The 8,041-nt window shown below is 46.7% G+C and overlaps 1 long non-coding RNA gene across 3 annotated transcripts; it reads left to right on the forward strand.

The window, feature by feature from the left end:
• The first annotated feature begins 4,585 nt into the window (after positions 1-4,585).
• LOC311511318 lies at positions 4,586-7,498 on the forward strand. Of its 3 annotated transcripts, none has more exons than XR_014709254.1 (4): positions 4,586-5,507; positions 6,042-6,186; positions 6,704-6,790; positions 6,977-7,498. It is a non-coding gene; the product is annotated as an uncharacterized lncRNA (long non-coding RNA). The 3 variants fall into 3 exon arrangements; XR_014709255.1 differs by having other exon boundaries at positions 4,587-5,507; positions 6,042-6,181; positions 6,704-6,798; XR_014709256.1 differs by having other exon boundaries at positions 4,590-5,507; positions 6,042-6,181.
• The last annotated feature ends 543 nt before the right edge of the window (positions 7,499-8,041 follow it).

Genomic DNA, 8,041 nt, shown 5'->3' on the forward strand with positions numbered 1-8,041 from the left:
GAATACCGTCTGCTCTGGGAACAAGATGTGACCGGTGACTACCGTTCCCACCGAAACAAGGGGTGTGTCATGAATTGTAGTCCCCCTGGAAACAAAGGCATGTCGTGAATTGTAGTCCCCCCCAGAAACAAACGGTGTGTCCTGAATACTATCCCCCCGAAACAAGAGGGGTGTCATCAATAGTACTCCTCCTGGGAACGAGAAGTGAGTCCCGAATAACATCCCCCCGGAAACAAGAGCGCTCTCATCAATAGTACTCGTGGGAACGAGAGGTGAGTCACAATTACTGTCCTCAGTGGGAACAAGCTGTGTGTCCCGAATATTGTGCCCCCCAGAAACAAGAAGTATGTCATCAATAGTGCTCCCTCTGGGAACAAGAGGTGGGTCCTGAATACTGTCCTTTCTGGAAGGGAGAAGTGTGTTTCAAATACTGTCCCCCCGCCCCCTTAAAGAAGGGATGTTTTATCAATACTACTCGTCATAAAAACAAGTGGTATGTCACGAATACTGTCCCCACGGGGACCAAGTATGTTCCGAAGACTGTTCCCTCCAGAGAGGAGAGGTGTGTTTTGAAAACAGTCCCCTCTGGGCACAAGGGGTTTATCCCAAACAGTGTCCCCTCCAGAAAGAAGGGGTGAGTCTCGAATAGCATCCCCTGTAGAAAGAAGCGGGTGAGTCATTAATAGTTCTCCTGAGAACAAGAGCTATGTGCGACATACTGTCCTTTCTGGCAACAAGAGATACGTTAGGAGTACAGTGTCCTCCAGAAACAAGAAGCGTGCCGTGAATACTGTCTCCTCCGGAAACAACAGGTGTGTCATCAATAGTACTCTTCCCAGGAACGAGGGGTGTGTCATCATTGGTGGTACTCCTGGAAATAAGGGGTGTGTCATCATTCGTACTCCTAGTGGGAACAAGAGGTGTGTCCTCAATATCTTCCCCGCCGGAAAGGAGAGGTGTGTCCCGAATACCATCCCCTCTAGAAACAAGTTTCAGAGTAACAGCTGTGTTAGTCTGTCTTTGCAAAAAGAAAAGGAGTACTTGTGGGTTAGTCTCTAAGGTGCCACAAGTACTCCTTTTCTTTCTAGAAACAAGGGGTGTGTCCTGAGTACCGTCCCCTCTGGAAACAAGAGTTGTGCCATCAATAGTACTCCCCCTGGGAACAAGAGGTCTGTCCTGAACACCGTTCCTTCTGGGAAGAAGAGATGTATTAATTATGAGTACAATGTTCTCTAGAAACAAGGAGTGTGTCTTGAATATTGTGTCCTCTAGAAATAAGAGGTGTCTCCTGAATACTACCCCATCCAGAAACAAGGAATGTGTCATGAATTGTAGTCCTGTTGGAAACAAGGGTGTGTACTGAATACTGCCCCCCGAAAACAAGAGGTGTGTCATCAATAGCACTCCTCCTGGGAACAAGGCGTGTGTCCTGAATACTGTCCCCTCTGGAAACAAGAGGTGTGTCATCAATAGCACTCCTCCTGGGAACAAGGGGTGTGTGCTGAAAAGTGCCCCCTCTGGAAACAACAGGTGTGATATGAATACCGCCCCCCCCCCCGACCAGAAACAAGAGGTGCGTCATCAATAGCACTCCTCCTGGGAACAAGGAGTGTGTCCTGAATACTGTCCCCTCTGGAAACAAGAGGTGTGTCATCAATAGCATTCCTCATGGGAACATGAGGTGTGCCCTGAATACTGTCCTGTCGAGAAACACAGATGTTTCTTCCCCTTATGGCTTGTAGAAAATAATATTAAAAGCAATGGGGCATGGCTCCCTGGTGCCCTCTGTTTCAGTGCCCCTGTTCTCGCCCCCTCCCCACACTTGGAGCAATCCCCGGCCGAGCTGGTCCCAGGAACCTCTTGTCTGCTGTGTAGAGGCTGATGCTGGGGTGTCACAATCCCCCGTCTTTGTACCTGGTCTCTGCTGAGCTTGGGTAGTGGGGGTGAGGAGTCTGTGATGTTGCCTCTGTGTCCTGAGTGCTGCTGCTGGACTGAACAAGCCTTCTGATGAGTGAGGTCTCCATTTAAAATAAGAGTGTGCTGACTCTCCAGATACACACAGCCTCTCTCTCACATACACACTTGTACTGTTGTTGTTGTTGTTATAGTCTCTGCAATTTTATTCTTTCAAAGGAAGTAATATGTGCATGATGCATTTCAAAGTTTAAGGGTTACAATGCTGTTTGTTCATTTTTTTAATGTGGTGTGTGCATTTCGTAAGTTTACTACTCAAATAATGAAATTGAAGGTAGAACTGAGTTCTAAAATGCCTAACCTGTCCGGGCCAGTAATTGTAATTGCTCAATTGACATTCATTATTTAAAATAACAACTATGAAGCACAATATGATAAAAGTCAGACAATCAAATAATAGTATCCTGCTAGAACATAAATTCTGCTTCTACTCACAACTGTAGACACCGCAGCTGAAGGTCGCTTATTTTCAAATCATATTTTTAGTGATATCTGTAAAATAACTTAATGTTTGTATGAAAATAAATGTGGTTCCATGTATGATACTAATAACCACGATGGACTCAAATGTTAGTAAAAAGAAAAGGAGTACTCGTGGCACCTTAGAGACTAACAAATTTATTTGAGCGTAAGCTGTAGCTCACGAAAGCTTACGCTCAAAGAAATTTGTTAGTCTCTAAGATGCCACGAGTACTCCTTTTCTTTCTACGGATACAGACTAACATCTGCTACTCTGAAACCTGTCAAACGTTAGTGAGTCACATACATGATTTTGATCTATTGGTAAACATAAATGCAAAAATATTTAGAGAAATGAATTTCCTTTCTTAGTAAAAGAGAAAACACTACATTAATCATGTATGTTTATTTTAATGAATGGTTTTTTTCACTGCACTAAAAAGCATTTACTTAATTTTGACTAGATAATGGTAGTAATGCAGAGTGTGTGTTAAATCAACTCTGCTTAAAATCTGCTTATTTGCTGACTTTGTATATATCTGTACTAAAGATAATGTACAAAATAGCAAACGTGTGTTTCTGATATCTGTGTTAAAGCTCCAGAACTGACACCTTCAGGCTTGGGAGTGGGAACAATCTCCTGATTGTTCTGAACTTATATATATATATATATATATAAAGAAAGAAAAAAATATAAACTGAAAATGTGGCTTTCGTTGGAGTTTGTATATATGTAAGAATTAGGATTTAGCTGACAGGAGTACTATATCTAAGTTATCATGTACAAGAAACCTGGAGTTTTCAGGTGCTCAAATAGCCCCTGGAATCATGATTAAAATCGCCTTCCCCCACAAAAATATGAAAAGTCGCCTCCAGTGAGCCGGGAGTGGGCTCCAGCAAGATGCAGCCCCCTGCGTGACAGCACGAAGTCCACCTTGAGCCATGTGCCCAGTGCCAGGCATCACAAGCTGCAGCAGCAACGGAGGTGTCAGGGTGGCAATACACTATGCGACTCTTATGTCTGCGATTCTGCTGAGGGTGGTGGCGTCGCCTTAAGAACTGGACACCTACCCAGCAGCCAGTGCTCTCTAGCTGCCCATACAGTGCTCTGTGACCTTTGTCCATGTAAATTAAGCACTCGGAGGAAGCAGTGGGGTGTGCAGGGGATGCAGCCCAGGGCAAAGTACAAGTTTGCACAGGTTGCCATTTTCCCTAAAGTTGGTCATGGGGATGGTACGGTTTTTCTGGCCCATGGCAGCTGCCTGGGCGGCGTGTCAGGGATCGACACCATCCTCCATTTTGAACTCGAGGCTGTGGTATGCCCTCAAGCGTCAGCCAAGTAATCTTTCCATTACCCCCTAAATACTCTCTCACAGTACAAACCCCCCGCCCCAGCACCGTTGAGGTACCTCTTTTGGCAGCCCCCAACTGGACCTACCGTGGAGTCCCCTCTTCCCTCTAGGTAGCATTTTCTTTTTACGAACCTGAAACACGGTAATTATAGTGTTACTCGGTGATAGAGTTTGAGTCTTCTGCAAATTTGTATTGTAAGAAGGAAGGCCGATTAATACATCAAGACGAACAGCACTTACCACCGCTAAGCTAGGAATGAACTAAAGGGTTTCTGTGTCGTCTGAGTCTGTATTTATAGCTGCCTTTGGCTTCTAAAGCATGCTGGGAAACGGAGGGGTGGAGCTTAGGCAGTATATAAGCTGGGGTCTTGTCACAATAAGTCATTCGGCTTTGTGTTGGTTCAAAGAGATGCGCATAGGCGCTTATAGGGGTGTTTATAGTCAGGGTGAGTATCGATGCGAGGTAACGATGATATGTATTTGTGATTAATGTGCTATTTTTCTGTGCTTATTTTTGTGTAATGTGGTTTTCTTTCATTTCAGGTTGCTCATAGCGTGTTTGATTACCCTATTATCATTTGTATTTTCATTAGGAGGAAAGACATTAGGGGTTGTTTCCGACAGAGCTTCTGTTAAACAGACATCTGGTATCGGTAGAGCGTCCATGGTGTCAGACTGTTGTAGAAGCAAAGAAGTTTTCTGTCTGGGTTAGGTGGGGACTGGTCTGAGGAGACCGTAATATTTAGTACGAGTTTCTTCTCTTAATCTCAGCTGCTTGCCCCTCCTGTATTTTCTTCTACTTGGTTGCCTGAAACCATGCGAGTAGAGTTTATAAACCACGTTTGTAGTCAAGCTTTCTTTGTATTCGCAGCTGCGTCCAGATCCGGTAACGAGTCGCATCGAGAAGTGAAGGGTTGTGCATATTTTTCTCTTCGTCCGTCGCAGGGCTGCTGTATTTTGTAAGCAATTTCAACATATGGGAGCGAAGGCCTGTCTACCGAGGCGAAGGAAATCTCGAGAGGGAGAGCACCTGTCCAATCTCCAAAGATAAAGTATACGCCAAAGCATTCGATGGTCAGAAGCGTTTCTGATGTTGAGGCTGTTTCTTTAGTTACGGAAGTTCTCTAAACTCTGCTCATTCTTAATGGACCCTGAGGGGTGGGCGGGAGCTCACTGTACGGAGGGAGCGTGCGTTTCCCCCGAGCGTGCTGGCAGAGTGACTTGTCTGTAACTAAAGATGCTCCCTTCTCAGTTCTTCTCTCTTACGCAGCACTGGTTTGGGATGACAGGTCCTCTACACGGTGGTGGTTTTCCGAGGAGGATGCGAGCATCCTAGTTAGCGATGGGTCCCTGCGGTGTAGGGAAAGGGGGAGAGCCGCCACTATCTAGAAGCGTAGCCATTTTCCGTGTGGATGAGAGTGTCCTATGTGGCGGGTATAGTAGCTGTTCCCTCTCAAGGAAACGGTATGCAGGTGAGGTCATCTTTCATATTGTGGTGTCGGGAGCTTTGTGAGTAGAGTTTATAACTGAGGTTTGCAGTCAAGCTTTGTTTTTATTTTCAAAAGTGTCCAGATCCGGTACCGTGTCGTTCCGTGGAAGGTCGTGACTAGTTCTCTGTGACCGTGTCACGACATCGCCATACGGCTGTCAACGTACGGGAGCGAAGGCCCGTGTAAAAAAGGACAAGACGATCTTGAGAGCAGGAGCTGCTGTCAAAATTAAGTCGGTGCCCAAGGATTCGATAGTCAGAACTATTTGTGCCTTTGAGGCTCCCTGTTTAGGGGCGGGAGTCCTGTAAACTCTCTCCCCAGTCTGAATGGGCACGTGAGGGGTGGGCGGGAGATGGTTGTACAGCGGGAGCGTGTGTTTCCTCCGAGGGAAGGTCGATCGCTGGCAGAGTGACCTGTCTGTAACTAGAGATGCTCAGTTCTCCATTCTTCTCTCGTACGTGGCACTGGGTTCGCATCACCGGTCACCGCTTCCACCTTGCGTTCTCCTCTTCGTGGTGGTGGTTTCCGAGGAGGATGTGAGCATCCTAGTTAGCGATGGGTCCCAATTGTGGTGGGACACGTGGGGGGCCACCAGTATGTGGATGAGCGTGTTTGGGGTGGGTGGGCGGTTCTCTGAGGGGGGGTGTAATGTGTGGTAGGCGTTCCTTCCGTTCGGAAAGCAGTATGCAGGGGAGGTCATGTTTCAGATCGTGTCGTTGGGCGCTTTGCCAGTCGGTTTGCAGTCAAGCTTTGTTCGTCTCTGCAGGCGCGTCCAGATCCTGTACCGTGTGGTGTCGTTCCGCGGAGGGTCGTGACTACTTCTGTCTGACCGTCACGTCAGCGTATGGGAGCGAAGGGCCGTGTACAAAGGACAAGACGATCTTGAGAGCGGGAGCGGCTGTCAAAGTTAAGTCTGTGCCGAAGGGTTCGATAGTCAGAAGTATATGTGCCGTTGAGGCTCCCTGTTTAGGGGTGGGAGTCCTGTAAACTCTCTCCCCAGTCTGAATGGACACGTGAGGGGTGGGCGGGAGATGGTTGTACGGCGGAAGGGTGCGTTTCCCCTGAGGGAAAGTCGATCGCTGGCAGAGTGAGCTGTCTGTAACTAGAGATGCTCAGTTCTCCGTTCTTCTCTCTCTCACAGCACTGGGTTCGCATCACTGGTCACCACTACCTTGTTTCCTCAGGAGGATGCGAGCATCTCAGTTAGCGATGGGCCCCAGTCAGGGTGGGAAAAGGCCATGAGTATCGTGTAAATTTTGAGTATGTTGCTTGTTCATTGTAACTGAATAGAAGTAGTTGGTTGCTCCTTCTTTGTGGGTAGGAATGTGTCAGGGCTCTTTTGGCTTGTCGAATATGTCAGTTTAGCAATGTGAGTTTGGCGTTATGGCATTTAGCAATAACGTGGCATTTATTGTTTGCGTGCCACAGGGGGATCCGAGTCCAGAACCGAGGGAACGGGCTGTGGCAAGCTGCGGAAGTACTTGTTTCTCAAAATGGAAGTGGATTTGACGTCAGGTTCGCAAGTTAAGTATGGTTATCGATCATGGTAGTCTTGTCAGTCCGTTCTATGTTGAAGATGGGAAATACGTTTCACTGGGTGCACGTCAACGGGAATTTTGTTGTGTTTGTTTTAGAAACTGAGATGTTTGGCACGTTCAATGGCTGTAGAACAAATGCTAATCTTTTTTTGATTTCTCATAGGAAGCTATTTCTGTCCCTGCGGTCCGAAGATATCGGTGTCACTGGAGAAGACTGGTGTGCTTTGTTTGGAAGAATCGGGGTTAGATCATATATTTTTTGGGTTGTGATCAGAAGGGTCCTCTGTTTGATGGCTAGAATGTAGTAGAGCAGCGGGGCTGGTGTCACTGTGTTCCGGTACCTAGCAGAACTACCAATATCATGAAATGGCATTATTGTCACTTTTGCAATCCCAGTCGGAGAGATTGGGTTTATTTGTTCAGTCACTCGTGTGAAGCAGTTCCTGTAATTACTTGCACAAGAAGTAACTTTCTTTTGAAAGGAGTCAGTCGTTTGCCACTTGAAACGTTCTAGCCATGAAAGTCACAAGAGAACAGCGTTAGGGGTTGTATCATTGTTTTGGGCATTCGGAAGCGTTTGTCAATTGTTTCTGTATCGTTGTGCACGCTTTATTTGTAGAACCATAACGTAGAGCTTGGGTTGCGGTTAGATGACTCATTTAGTCATCCATGTCATAGCGTTTTAAATCACTGCAGTGATTTCGAAACCATGGTGCAGTGCAGTCAAACAGCCAGAAGGCTGACATCGTTACCAATTTGTCAGCCTTTTGGCTGACAAACACCTACAGGATCTCTTATCAAGCATTCTTACAACTACAATACCCACCTGCTGAAGTGAAGAAACAGATGGACAGAGCCAGAAGAGTACCCAGAAGTCACCTACGACAGGACAGGCCCAACAAAGAAAACATCAGAACGCCACTAGCCATCACCTTCAGCCCCCAACTAAAACCTCTCCAACGCATCATCAAGGATCTACAACCTATCCTGAAGGATGACCCATCACTCTCACAAATCTTGGGAGACAGGCCAGTCCTTGCCTACAGACACCGCCCCCCAACCTGAAGCAAATACTCACCAGCAACCACACAACAGAACCACTAACCCAGGAACCTATCCTTGCAACAAAGCCCGTTGCCAACTGTGTCCACATATCTATTCAGGGGACACCATCATAGGGCCTAATCACATCAGCCACACTATCAGAGGCTCGTTCACCTGCACATCT

Source organism: Lepidochelys olivacea, assembly GCF_965140295.1.
Source record: "Lepidochelys olivacea isolate rLepOli2 genome assembly, chromosome: 22".
NCBI lineage: Eukaryota > Metazoa > Chordata > Testudines > Cheloniidae > Lepidochelys > Lepidochelys olivacea.